This window comes from Cupressus sempervirens, chromosome 4 (genome assembly GCF_028749045.1).
Source record: "Cupressus sempervirens isolate cs-2001-9-10 chromosome 4, ASM2874904v1, whole genome shotgun sequence".
Taxonomy (NCBI): domain Eukaryota; kingdom Viridiplantae; phylum Streptophyta; class Pinopsida; order Cupressales; family Cupressaceae; genus Cupressus; species Cupressus sempervirens.
Genome location: NC_143121.1, coordinates 368,534,992 through 368,550,012, shown reverse-complemented (window position 1 = coordinate 368,550,012; position 15,021 = coordinate 368,534,992). Strand labels below are relative to the sequence as shown.

Here is a 15,021-nt window from a genome sequence, read left to right as displayed (position 1 = left end):
ATGCTTCAAAATGTTCCTTTCCATCAAATCTGTCCTCAGGCTTGATTGTATATGCCATTGGGAATGAAGAATAACAACTGGATATGAACAGGTCTGATATGTGACAATTTGCGGAGCCCTAGATCTAATAACCTGTCTCTGATACCATGTAAAGATCTGCAAATTCTGATAACCGATCAGACTTCAAATCTAAAGACTAGATAGGCACAAGAATGACCTTTAGCAATAACACCTATATTCAGTTTTAATATATCCTGGTACAAGTACAAACTGGAGTAGTAAGAGTTGCAGAGGAACTTGTGAGCGTATGCAGACTTGGAGATCAAACTGTTTGTTTTCTGTATATCCCCATATTGTCTTCATAGCCCGTATATATATCCATTCAGAGGGTATGTCCCTTAAGGGACATAACCCTCAGCATCTAATTAGTAATTACTTTGCTCTAAGTCGGCATCTATATAGCAATTGTTAGGCTGTCCTAACTAACATTTAGTTAAGATACAAAACTAAAATTATTATGCCTAGATCGCTGACACCTATAGGACTAATATAAGTAATTATAGAATGCCATTTTCAATGGAATATATGACAAGAAGACTAATACGTAGACCTGTGGATTATCCAGGTTATTTTCTTAACATTTTCATTATAACTATTATGGTCATCTATAGCTGAAGAAGACATTGGCGATAATAATTGAGATAATATTAAATATAAAGACATGTGTCATACGTCATGCATAAAGGCATGTATTTGGAATACGAAGAGTTATGTTTTGGGAAATTTGAAGAGACCTTTGGTTGTAATGTGAAGAGTTTCTCTATTTGTTATATATATCGCATCAAGTGAAAAATATTGTACACTCGAACATTTTTATTATCAATAGAGTAATATTTTGTTGTGTGGCTGGGTTTTTCCCTTCAAGTGGAAGAGTTTTCTCAGGATAGTCTTGTGTGTCTCTTGTATCTATTTTGCTCTCCCTTATTAATGTTTATCTTATATTTTTTGGGCTAAACTTAACATGGTATTAGAGCCAAGTTGATAACAACAAATGAGGGAATCTCTGTATTCTTTCGGCTTTTAAAGTATCTTAGTTGAGTTACATCTATTATTTTCACGATATTTTGGGATGTTAAAATCTTGTGTAGTTGCAAGTTAGATCTTATCTTATCCTTGTTCTGCAATTTTGGTTTATGGTCTTTGGATCTTCTTGGGTTACCAATGATAGGTTCATTTGCATTTGATATACCTTTTAACTTTTGATGAGAACTTTTATATCGTGATGTGAATATCAGGATTTAACTGTGTGATTTTGAGTCAAACTCGATGACCCATGTTTCATGAGTAGTGATTCAACATGAATCCATCTCTCATGAGAATAAATGGAACACTTAGCACTCATTGGATCTAGGTGATGCTCACAGAGGTGAAGCACCGGGACTTCCCGGGAGGTCACCCATCCCAGTACTACTCCAGCCTGAGCGCGCTTAACTACGAAGTTTCCTCCATAGTTAAACCCAAAGCTTGCAAATGGGGTTGCAAGCTTTGGGTTTAACTATGGAGGAAACTTCGTAGTTAAGCGCGCTCAGGCTGGAGTAGTACTGGGATGGGTGACCTCCCGGGAAGTCCCGGTGCTTCACCTCTGTGAGCATCACCTAGATCCAATGAGTGCTAAGTGTTCCATTTATTCTCATGAGAGATGGATTCATGTTGAATCACTACTCATGAAACATGGGTCATCGAGTTTGACTCAAAATCACACAGTTAAATCCTGATATTCACATCACAATTTGACTAGCTGTGGAAATCATCTCCTACTTATCAACTTTTATATCCTTCCACTCATCCGGGCCCCTGGAGGTTCAAGACTGATTTTTAGCTTGCGGGGTCCAATGCCTCTTTCTTCACTTCTAGATATGATAGTGGAATCACCTCTAAAGGATGGAGGAAGTTACTTCTTGATAAGGAATTCCTCGATATTTGTCTTGCAATATATGCAGTTTACCTAGGTGTTTAGGAGAGTCAAGGCCAGTCTTTTGTATCAAAGTATTTCAATGTTGTTGATCCATTATGTATAAGTAATAATCTTCGATGCAGTGTAAGCAAAGAACGTTGACGAGAGTTTTGCCAAACTTTAAATACTTTGTTTTCCATCTAGTGCCTACAAAACATTTTTGTCTACCATAGAAGAATTAGTTTCTTGAGGAACTCTGACCCCGAACAATAGTAATCATTTTTATATAGAGAGGTCTAAGGTAAACAATTGCATCTATGAGCGACTTAGGCCTCTCAGTGCAAGAGAAATTTAGAGAGAAGGAATCATGTCAAATGACTCGACAAAGATGAAATGTGCAGGGTTGTGTTATGTTTGCCAGTGTCTTTATCATTATTCGAAGTCTCTCTATTATGATGGTCCGTTCATGATGGCTCACCAATTCACATTCTTGTGTAACCGTTTTCTCTCATTACTCATCAATTCATATTATGATGGGTGAAGTCTATCGAGTGGAAGCTGTCAACATTGATATCGCTCGCATTGAATGTGGATGAAATATCTTCTTGTAGTAGGTAGAGTTTTATAGTTTACTTAGATTGTTTTTTAGTTGGCATTTTGGTACCTATGTGAAGTTCATTTTTTTAGGCATTCGTGGACTCCATTTTTTGTTGTCATGACTATTTGGAAGTTATAGAGAGCATTCTGATTGTGTTTAGAGCGATTGTTCTATCTCAGCTCTAACCAATGGAGAAATTCGAGGCTAGACTGATACGTTGGGAAAATTCCTTCTCGGAAGACTTTGATCTAGAGAAAGGGGGTACTTTCTAAGCAACTTGTTGCTCTTTCATCATGAGTTATCTATTGTGACGATTTGCCTTCTTTGTCTTGTTTGTAGCCCAATCTGTGATGTAGAGGCCAACTTTGAGCGGGTTGATGCAGGCCAGGGTTTGATTGCCCACACTTTGCTCTAAGGACTATGATATTGATAAGTTAGACGGATCTTGCCACAAAAATGTTATCTTGCTCCAGCAACAATGAGGGGCTCTGTTGATAAATTTTTCAAATTTTAATTCTCAAAGGTATTGACTTTGTCAGGACTTGATTGCCTTGAGCCTCTGCATGGTCACTTTTTACGGGTCTTCTCCGTCGATTACAAGGTTGACAATATAATTATCGTTTTTTGTGATATGCAGAGGTCTTGAGATGTGTTGTTCGATCGTTCTGATAAAAGTTGAACCGAAGTCTCATTATATACACGATCTCATTTTTTGTGAGAAAAGTTTTTTTGTAAGATATTCTTTGGTGGTATTAATCAAATATTATGTATCTCTCTTTGTTGTTTTTTGTCAGAGAGATACTTGTCATGCCCAAAATATCGGGGCAAAAACACAACAATTTAAAAAGAAAAAGTAATAAAGACTATATTTAATACATAATAACATCAAATACGATGCGGAAAGATCACGACAAGATTAGTTTCGAGTTATAAGGTTTTGCAATTAGTTTAAAAAGTTATAGGATTTCAGTCTCTGATTAGAACCTCGATTAGGGTAATGGTAAGTTGAAGTACTCATAGAGGATTTCATTCTTTGTTTCAAGAGTTAGACAATCATTTGATCTTCAATTACATTTTATAAGGATATAGGGTCGGTATCCAATCATACTACATGAACTTGAAACCCATAAATCAAGTGCTACAGAACTTATGCATCTCTCTTGTTGTTTTTTGTCTGAGAGATACCATTTAGATTGTTGTTTTCTGTGTGTGATTCAATGGTGTCTAATCAAGTAGAAAACAATGTACTATCTACTTCTTCCTGTCAATCTACATTCTAACAGAGCATTTGATAGTCACAAGTGCAAGGAAGTTACCTTATATCTGGAATTGTGTTCGTAGGCAATTTTTGGGTTATTAGAGTTCCAAAAGATGTTTTATGGGTTGCAGCATGGAGTCATCATTCTGCAGCAAGGTATGTGTGATTGCTCGTTATCTTTGTCAAAATTTTCATATATTTTCAGTCTGCAATTATGTGTCGCTCTGTAGGTTATTATTTTCTAGATCGTAGTTTTGGGATGGACCTATTCAGGTTTGATAGTCCAGTCTCAAGTTTAAGATATTTTGTATGTTTTTATCTCTGTCTGATCATATATGATCTCAAGATTTAAAAGGTACATGTATAAGGACAGATCAGATGCATTGTTTGGAATGGTTGACTGATAATTCCTTTAACTATGATTGATCAGTTGAGGAAAACTGAACTAGAAAGAGACAAGTATCTCTGTAAATCATGAATTCTTGTTGTATCCCTAGGAATAGTGTGTGATTTTAACATTGATCTGTATGATGAGTATTTTATCTCTCTTGGTTGCAGGGTGCAACAAGAAGCAATGGGATGAGTATGCTGCTTTAATGATACATATTCAGAGGGAGGTTTCAAATGCTGTTTTCTTGTGATGAGCAAAGTTGTTCTTGTTGAGAGGGAGACTTTATGGAATCTCTATCATTCTTATACATGTTAATGAGCTAATTGTACTGTAGAATTTGAGACTTGTTGGAAACGAGTCTCAGCTGTAATTTTCCTTCTTGTTGATTATGAGTTCTTATACTAGTAAAGTTGTAAGGACAATTATGAAATTTTTTTCCACTTGTTTGGGAAACAATAGTGAGTATCATGTAGAGAGAGTCCATGATGTCATCATGTTGAGAGATTCTGCGATGAGAGTTGGATGTCATGTTGAGAGATTCCATGACATCATATTGAGAGAGTCCATGATGCAAGCTGGCTGTGAGCCTCATAGGCTTGTCATGTTGAGAGATTCTATGACATGTTGAGAGAATCCGTGATGTAAGAGCCTCACATGCTTGTCATGTTGAGGGATTCCATGACAAACATCACTTTTGAGAGAGTCTGTGATGGAAGTTGATTGTGATCCTTGCAAGTCTTTCATGTTGAGTGATTCTATGAATTATTTTATGCTGAGATAACATGTTTTTTTATATGACAATCTATGTGATTAGAATTTATTATTAACATTTTTGTTGCAGCTATGGGTGACTGCTATGCTAAAGATCTCTCTCTTGCTAAGAGGAAGAGTTGAAGATTGTAGCTACAATAGAGATCTTTATCACTGTTTTTAAGAAATGTATTCTTTATAACCATTATGGTCATCTTCAGCTGAAGAAGACATTGGTGATAATAATTGAAATGATATTAAATATAAAGACATGTGTCATACGTCATGCGTAGAGGCAGGCATTTGGACTATGAAGTCATGTTTTCAAACAATTGAAGAGACCTTCGGTTGTAATGTGAAGAGTCTCTCAATTTGTTACATATATCACATCAAGCGGAAAACATTATACACTTGAACACGTTTTTATTATCAATAAAGTGATATTTTGTTGTGTGGCTGGATTTTTCCCTTCAACTAGAATGGTTTTCTTAGGATAATCTTGCGTCTCTTGTATCTATATTGCTCTCTCTTATTGGCATTTATCTTATATTTTTTGGGCTAAACTTAACAAAGGATGCACACAAGTTCACATGATTTTAGATCCATTAATTTTTTGAACCTAAAAGTGGGCCTAACCCCAGTTTTGCTGCTCATTCTATTTCTAGCTAGAAAGTGGGCATAATCCTTAATTCTTGATTATAATCCATTTCAAGCCAGAAAGTGGGCCTAACCCATCTTTCTGCTCATTATCTATTTTGAGCCGAAAGGTGAGCGTAACCCCAATCTTGCTACTCATAGTCCATTACGAGTAAGAAAGTGGGCCCGATCCCAATCTTGCTGCTCATAAGCCATTTTCAAGCCAAAAAATGGGCTTAACCTCATCTTGCTTCTCATAAGCCTTCTAGAGATAGGAGGTGGGCCTAACTTCATCTTGTTGCTTGCCAATTATAGTGAGAAATGGGCCTGGCCCCTCTTGCTGCTCCCATATGGTCATAAATTTTCTCTAGTTTGCTTCAAGGATCTACTTATGAAGTCCCTTTGGATTTTCTTATAACCCTCTTTGTTTGAGACTCTTGCATGATGTCAAATGACTAAATGTCAATTGTGATTTTGAGCAATGATCTGCACAACGACTCTTGTCATTTCTTGCCACTTGTTCTTGATGACTATCTTTAGACACATCGCATTTTGTTGTTCTCATATGTTGGTAGAATCTTTGAGATAATACCAATTGTATTATCTCCCTTTTGGGAGGTCGCCTATTTCTTTAACTCTTTGTTATTAACAATTTGTTAGAAATAGGAAATACTGAGAGGGGGAGGGGGGAGGGGGTGGGGGGGGGGCGTGTTGAATCAGTATTTCACAATCTTTTATCTTTACAACCTTAAAACATTCACATTTGATTAAACTGAAAAGTAAACACAACAATAACACAATGGAACTCATAACACCATTATTTGTTGACTAGGGAAACCTTGGCCAAGGGAAAACCTTGGTGAGGACGGTACCCACAAAATGATACACTAATCAATAGTATCTTGTGAAAGATATTGACCCAGCTAGGACTCTATTACATCCGTAGAGTGTCTCTGTCCTTGTTCGAAGCCTCAACACTGTTAGGAGTTGGTATAACAATTACAAAAGTATGCAAGATGAGCCCGCTTCTCAAACATGCAATTACAATGATGTATATTGTACACAAAAAGTATAGATACAAAAACCTTTTGACAATGCTGATATATGTAGTATCTTATTTGTCCTTTGTAGCTCTCTATACATAACTTCGTATATATTGTCCTTTATATGCTCTAACATAAAGTTCGCATCATATAGCAGGTATATTGCAATGTCCAAAGACATCACACAACTTCGCATATACTAATCTTTCCTTTATACCCTTCTGTTTTGTCTTGTCGGCCTTCATGTCTTCATACGTGTCGCAAAACACAACATTGAGTTTTGCTAAGTTAGGGTTAACATTTAGGATGTTGTCCCTAATTAGTTAAAGTAATTATTTTGGTAAAACAAATTAATTCCTTAACACATTACCATTTCCTTGTGTCTGCTCTGTTCTTCCTGTACATGATTGCAACTAATAAAACATTAATAACTCTATCTGTACAACCCATAATGACATGTGCTTTTACATATAGGATCATCATTCCCTGTTGTATCTTTCCTCAAGTGCGCATGTGCCAATTCGCTGTTTATGAACTTTGCAAACCAAAAAGGTGTCTACTAATTTTTATTCTTTACAACACTCATACAATTTTTAAAGTCTTCAAACCAAAACTTTGTCTTCACAACTTGCTGACTTAATATAGATGATATGTTGCCATAAATGACAACCTCAATTTATTTCCATATTCACCTCTTAGCTAAATTGCCAACAAAATCAGGATTGAACCTTCAGATTTTTTGTTTTGTATTCACTTCGAATGTATTCTATATCTTAGCTCTGCTCTTATGGGGTGTCTTATCCCAATAGATAAATTCCTCCTTTGCGCGCGCGCGCGCACACACACACACACACACACACAATTCCTTGCTTGATTCCATGAGTTACGGTGAGTGATTGGTACGTCCCCTCCAATGCTTGCAATGAATCGTCCTTTATAATTTATTGGTGGATTGGTCTTCAGCTTTCAGAAGGATTGGGAACCACTTTTCATTGTTGCCTTTGAGAATGATATATTATTCTCTAACTTGATCTTTCTACAATGTCCTCACATGAAACCTTCTCCCATTTATATTGTTCAATGTGGGGGAGAGTTACACCTCTTCATAATGCTCATAACCTTACACCCTTACGTCTCCTTTAAAAAGGGTAACAATCCTTATCATTACTGCCCCTTTGAAAGAGTCACTTCCTTATCTTCTTCGCATTGCTTTCTTCTTCCATTAATGCTTTATTAATTCCTTTTGCTCCATTCTTTCTTTCTTCCTCCATATACCCCTCTTCAAACAAAGTTCTCTTCTCTCCCTTTATATCTCATGCTTGAGGGAGTCGCAACTTTTTATTTCATGCCTTTTGACCATTCACTAAAATTAACTAAACCTTGATTAAATTAAATTAAATTTCAGTTTCTTATAATTTATTAATAAATCCTATTTCAGCAAGGGGACATGATAGTTTGACTTAGAGTCTATTGAACCTAAAGTCACAAGGCATTATGCTTGACAATAGATTTCTCTAGTTGTCAAGAGGTAAGCCTATTCCTCTTGACTAATTGAATGAAGTATGTGAATCAATTCTTCTCTATGACACATGATTTGCCAGCTTGTGAAAAGAGGTGGTGAGCTGAAAGCATTTTTAACTTTGATGCATCTTTTCCATGCCATGCCCACTATACAATAAGTCATTTTGAGCTAATGGTAGCTCTGTTCATCCTTATTTGTAGTTTTTTGGATGTTGGACTATGGAGATTCATATAGTCTAGGCATTGCATTTGGAGTAAGGTGGACTCATTATTGTTATACATCCTTCAAATGGCTTTAATGAGCCCTTCTTTCAACTTTTCACATTTGATACCATTTGGCTTTTAGAGCATAGATTGTGATATGAAGCTGGAAGTTCATAGTGTTAGTGTTCCCCTGCTATACCACAATGGTCTTGATATGCTAACTCATACATTACAAATTAGGATGCCAACTACGAATGACTTGCTTTATTTGCTCAAACATGCTTCAAAATTCTCATGAATCTCTCAAACATGCTTCAATTTCTCATGCATCTCTCCAGGACTAGGGGACCTATATTAGAATATATTACGACTTGCACAACATGTGAGATGAATGAGCAAACATATCTGTAAACAAATCATAATTTTTTTCTTCAGAAAGGGTTATAATGCTTTACAAGTTAGGAACATTAATACTTTGATAATAGAATTAGCAATGTTTTTACCTCATTGTGAACTACCAATTACTATCAAGGAAATGCTTTTTTTTACCTCTTTTCTAACCACCAATTATCATCAAGGATTTTTCGTTTCACACATTTTCCTTCACGTATGTTTACCTCTAGCCATCTACTCAATTAGTATTAATCATCTTTAATTGTAGAGGCACCACAAGCATCCTCTTTAATAAGATTAAGTAATTGGCATAGCTAGTATTTAGTGGCTTTAAAAATTCATTCCTCAAATATGTTATGATTTTAAGTCAGGTTTGATGGTTGCAAAGTAGCATCGAGATGTCTCTAGCTTTTGATGCCACTTTTTTCGCCAAATCTATCTTCTCAATGTTTTTCAACACATTGTTTAACATATGAACACTACACGAGGCTCAAAAATTATGCTTGTAAGCATTCTCTACCACTGCGCTAATTGCTTTACGTTCACAAGAACAACATCAAGCAGGCAAAAGATTACCCATGGAGCCATTCCACCCCTACAACACCATCATGGCAATAATGGAAGTTGCAAAATCCATTGATTATTAGACTCTAGAAAAAGAGATGTATGCTGGCCACATAAAAAAACTGATAATCATACTGCACCAGCAATCTGAAAGTTGTCAAAAAATATATTAATGTGAAGCTAGTGGAGTATATTTATTACCTCTCTTGTCTGAGATGCTTGATTGAGATTCTTTATTAAACTTGACCATTTATTGCCTTTTTGCTATGCTCCACGGGGACGCGTTTCTTAGGGTTTTACCCTCGTACCCGTACCGGGGACGAAACGGGGACGGATTTTGGCCGTCCCTTGAGTCGTCCCCTTTTTGAAAAATTCAGAAACGTCCCCGAAACGGCCAATTTTTTTTGGTAGGAAACTTGGGGACGGCCAGCAGTTTCGGAGACGGATAGGGGAATCTGTCCCCGAAACTGCTGGCCGTCCCCTTTTTTCCAGTCAATCTGGTAAAGGCAAACTATCCCCAAAAAAATATTTTTTTCTAATTTTTGTTGTTCGTGTGGCCCCTAGTCATCTTAAAGACATAATAACAATATGCAACCTATATTTGGTCCATTAAAACACTAACTCTTCTACTCATTTTTCGATTTAACATACTTGCTAAGAGGAAGGAAAAAAACATAAGAGCAGTAGCAGCAATGAGCAAAGATTGTGTTTAGTGAGGAAAGATTGCGTTTGGTATTTACTATTTACTAACTATTTTAGTTGGACTTCTCTTTATTTCATTCTGATTTCAGCATGATACTTGAAGCCTTTAGGCATTTTAATTTTTGCTATATATGTATGTGATATTGTTATAATGGAAGCACTTAGTATTTGCCATTTGATAATATTCCATGTATTTATCTTCTAAAATGTCTATGGTGAATGGTTTATCAATGTTATGATATGCATATTTGAATTTTATCTCTATATTAAAAAAAATCCCCTATGTTTTTAATTGCTGTCCTCTGATGTCCCGTCCCCTAAATTTTGGCTTCAACCCGTACCTGTACCGGAAACACGTCCCCGTCCCCTAAAACGTCCCCGTCTCAGAAACTCCGTGGAACATAGCCTTTTTGTTATGGGTTTCCCCAATTTTATATCTTAGATGAGCTTTCCTACGCTCCATCCTAAGGTCAGGGATTATAGCTTTTGTAAAAAGGCATCTCTTAGCTTAATAGTGAAACAATTGTCCTCAATAAAAAATATTTGGTGTTGAGTTTGTATTGAGTTCCACCTGACCTTCAAGGTTGTAATATTTGTGACTTAAAAGTTACTTTAATTGATTGTTTATTTTGAATAGTTATTTCTTAGTTAATAATCCGTGGCAAAAAAATGTTATAATGACATAATTATCTATGCTGTATTAATTCAGCTATAGGTTTGCTTTGTTGAACTGTCAACTACGAGAACATTGCTGTAAAGCTTATAATTTCTGTAATCAAGAAATGTTCTGAACTTCAAATATAAAGAATATGAATGTTGTAGTGTTTCTATGCCATCCTGTCTTTGTCATTAAGATTTCTCTGCATTATTCTTCGGGAATGGAATTTCTTTTCTCACTTAGGTTTAGTTTTTAGGTCAAAGTGCCAATGTTAGTGTTGGCCATTTTTGCCCTCCATTCAACCTATTATCAATAACCGATTAGAGAGATCTTCAATGGGCTAGATTCTTTGCTGTGGGTTAACATGCGATTTGGTTGGGGTTAACATTTGATGTTAACTTGGTCTCTTCATGAGCCGAGTTAGTTCACTTTGTTCATTGTCCGAGTGAGCTCGGTTTTCTCTTTTGCCGAGTTGTGGGTTAACACGCGCATTCGCGGGGGTTAACATTTTGTGTTATCCCATTTCATCTTTTTGCTGAAATTCTTTGGATTAGACGACCCTCGAATTTTTTGCATCTTTGCTTGGGCCTTTTGCAAGGATGCAATAGCCGTTGGATTTAGATGCATCTTTGGGAGATTTCTTGCTTCATCTTGACCATCCATTTGTTATAAAGAAAATCTTGATCTAAGGTTGTGTTATAATCTTGCGTTGGGGATTCTCTTGCAGCATCTGGGCTGTCCATATTCAAATGAAGATCTACATCAACGGGTCAAATCATTTCTAGGTAGATCAGATTTATTCCACGCGGGTCAACTCTGCATTTTTGTGGCGGGTTAACATTGCGTGTTAACCTACCCTACGTTTTTTGACAACGGCGCTTCATCTGTTGTAGCCATAACATGTTTCAAGGATTGTTCCTTTATTGCAGAATGACATCTAAAGCCTTGTTCCACGACATTAATGCATCTGCATGCCTCATTAATTATTGTAATGATCAAATCCATGGGATTTGATTTTTTACGGCTGGATGCGTTGTTTTTGGGTTTCTTCCTGTCACTTCTACAACATATTGTATTTGATGATCAAATCTCACTCCGACTCTTTAGTTATTGCTGCTCTTTGCAACTTGACTTCACCTTGGGTTGGGGTTTGAACTTCATGGTTAAATCCAAGTTATGCCTGAACTGTTTAAAAGGCAATTGTAACTACTTTTTCTAGGTTCTCTGTTTGTATTTTGTAGCAGCATTATGCTCTGCAACTTTTGCCTTCCATTAATGAAACTCACCAGTTTTACCTCTTCTTTCCATTCTGCTATCTTGTGCATGTTACTTGCCTTGTGAAGAATGTTTCCTTCGTAGTTTCTTAGATTTGCATGTTGTGTTTGATTTGTTGATGAAGTGTTGTGTTGTGAAGTTTTCTTTCCTTTCAACATCTAATCGATTTCAACCTACATGTGGGTTCTTAGAAGATAGGTTGGAGCTTAGAACTGTTATTATTCATGTTTTGTGTAGTCACGGGCAGAGTTGTAACCGTGTTTCAATCTAGTACATCACCCCCCTTTAACTTCATCATTTTAATTTCTTGCATTCCTTCTCCCTTTTCCTGTCAAGTGGTAGTGTAGGTGCATCCTGATTGTAGGGAAGCCGACATCCTGATTGTAAGGAAGCTAGCCTTCTCCAGAGATTCGACCTCAAAGCGCAAGTCTCACACTTGGAGGTTGTTTCCATGTTACACAAGGTCACTTGAGGGTCATACCTCAAGAAAGGGTGCAGACTTTGTGTCAACAGTTTCTAGCACGCTCAGTAGGACGACAGATTCAGATCCATAAGTCTGCTGGTTATCCAGTTTGAATATCCATTCACTAAGAAATTGGGTGTTTATCTCAGTGCCATCAACCTTTGGAGGCACTCATTCAACACCATGGTGATTCTATGCATCTACCTGTTTCAATAGACCAAGTGCTGGTATGATTTTCAGTTTTTATATTTCTTCAAGATTTCTATGAAGGCCCTTGTTTAAATGCTTTATCACGGATCACCTTCATAGAGATGCCTCCCACTTTCCCCTCTATTATGAAGAGGCTATTCCTCAGCCCTCCCATCCTCTATATCAGCCACAACTTGGTTATGACCAACAAGATTACCCAAATCACCAGGAGGCTAATTTTACTCCAACCCATCATGTCATCTATGGCCATGAATATGTGAAAATTTCCCCCACCAAGTTCATCACAGTTGAAGAGTTCTAGGAGCTGCGAGAGAAGAGGATCCAATCGGACCTCAGTTCAAAGCTTTTTTGAGCTTCATGAGCGTTTAGATAGTTTGGGATCCGAGTTTGTTGAACTTTTCGAGATTTTTAGCTATGTTGAAAATATTACAAGGTAATTGGTAAATACTTGCTTATTAATAACAGAGACCGAAAGGTCAATTTATACAAAAGGAAGAGACGATGTTTCCTTAGGAAACGATCATAAAGAATAGAAACATTCTATTCCAGAGAAAGCAAAAAACGAAAGCAAACTAAAGCTAAAGATATTTACAAGATAACCATTAACTAATAATAGACGTCTTATCTATTATTGTAATACCCTCCCTTAATGGTTAATCTATCTAACACACCAAGCTGTCCTCTGAATTTGACAAACTTATCAGGACCAAGAGGCTTGGTGAGAATGTCTGCAGTTTGATCTAAGGTAGGAACATACTGCAGATCTATAGTCCCATCTTCAACCAGCTGTCGTATGTAATGACAATGAACATCCACATGCTTGGTTCGTTCATGGAAGACTGGATTCCGTGCTAACTTGATAACGCCTTCGTTATCAACAAACAGAGTAGTCGGTCCTACTGGTGACATCTGCATATCCCCAAGCATCCGACGAAGCCAGACAACTTCACATCCTGCCTTAACAGTCCCTCTATATTCAGCCTCTGTAGAAGAGAGAGAAACTGCCTGCTGCTTCTTGCTGGTCCATGTGACTGCACCGGATCCCAAACTGAACACATATCCAGATGTTGACTTTTTATCATCAACAGAGCCTGCCCAATCTGAATCTGTGAACCCACTGAGTTTAGGATTAGAACTCCGAGAATACAAAAGTCCATAATCAGAAGTGCCTTTCACATAACGAAGCACACGCTTTGCTGCCATCCAATGATCAGCCTTAGGAGCTGTCATAAAGCGTGAAATATAGCTGACTGCGAAGCTGATATCAGGCCTAGTAGCAGATAGGTAGATGAGGCTGCCTACTAGTTGCCTATACGTAGTATCATCAATGGAAGGAGAATCAGACTTGGTTGATAACTTGAGACCTTTCTCCATAGGTGTAGATGCAGGTTTGCAATCCTGCATTCGGAATTTGTCTAACAAGGCTCTGGCATATTTGGACTGAGAGATGAATATACCAGAAGACTGTTGCCAAACTTCAACACCTAAGCAATAATGCATGAGCCCAAGGTCAGTCATATCAAAAGACTGGCATAAGTGTTGTTTGATTCCCTGAATCAAAGATGCCGAACTGCCAGTGATGATTAGATCATCCACATAGATAATCAGAAGGATGATGTCACTGTCAGTAGTCTTGATGTATAGATTTGAGTCTGAAGAACTCCTCTTGAAGCCTTGATCACTGAGGTACGTATCAATCTTGATATACCATGCCCGAGGGGCCTGCTTCAAACCATAGAGAGCTTTTACCAATCCGAGAACCTGATGGTCTTTACCAGCAACCTTGAAACCAGGAGGCTGCGTCATGTAGACCTCTTCATGGAGATCACCATTCAGGAAAGCACTCTTTACGTCCATTTGATGGACCTTCCAGCCAAACTGTGCTGCCATGGCTAAGACTAATTTGATGGTGCTCATCTTTGCAGTAGGAGCAAAGGTCTCCTCATAATCAATGCCCTGACGCTGAGAAAAGCCCTTTGCCACTAAACGAGCTTTGTACTTATCCAAAGTACCATCTGATTTATATTTGATTTTGTAGACCCATTTGCAGCTAATGGGTTTCTTCCCTGGGGGAAGATCAGAAAGGACCCAAGTGTTGTTCTTCAACAGGCTCTGGTGTTCAGATTGCATGGCCTGTTCCCACTCTGGAATTCCTTTAGCCTCGGAATATGTTTGAGGTTCAAACACACTGTGAATGTTGGCCATAAGAGCAAAGTTAACAGAATCTATAGTTTTGCTCTTTTTTCGAGTAGTTCTCCCATCAATGAGCTCATCATCATGAAGATCAGCAAGTGTCTTAGCCCACCACTTAGGCCGGAGAGGAGAATGACCAACAGTAGTACTAGGAGATGCTTGATCAGCAGGATCCTGATCAGAAGAATCTGGATCAAACTCAGGTGAA

General features: G+C 37.5%; 1 protein-coding gene and 1 long non-coding RNA gene across 3 annotated transcripts in view; both read left to right on the top strand.

Moving 5' to 3' along the window:
* The window catches only part of LOC149561603 (putative glutamyl endopeptidase, chloroplastic), a 110,015-nt gene that overhangs the window by 85,707 nt on the left and 9,287 nt on the right, over nucleotides 1-15,021 (top strand). The window lies entirely within an intron of this gene.
* Nucleotides 1,914-5,028, top strand: LOC149561604 (uncharacterized). The gene is made up of 2 exons (XR_016363449.1): nucleotides 1,914-3,966; nucleotides 4,369-5,028. It is a non-coding gene; the product is annotated as an uncharacterized LOC149561604 (long non-coding RNA).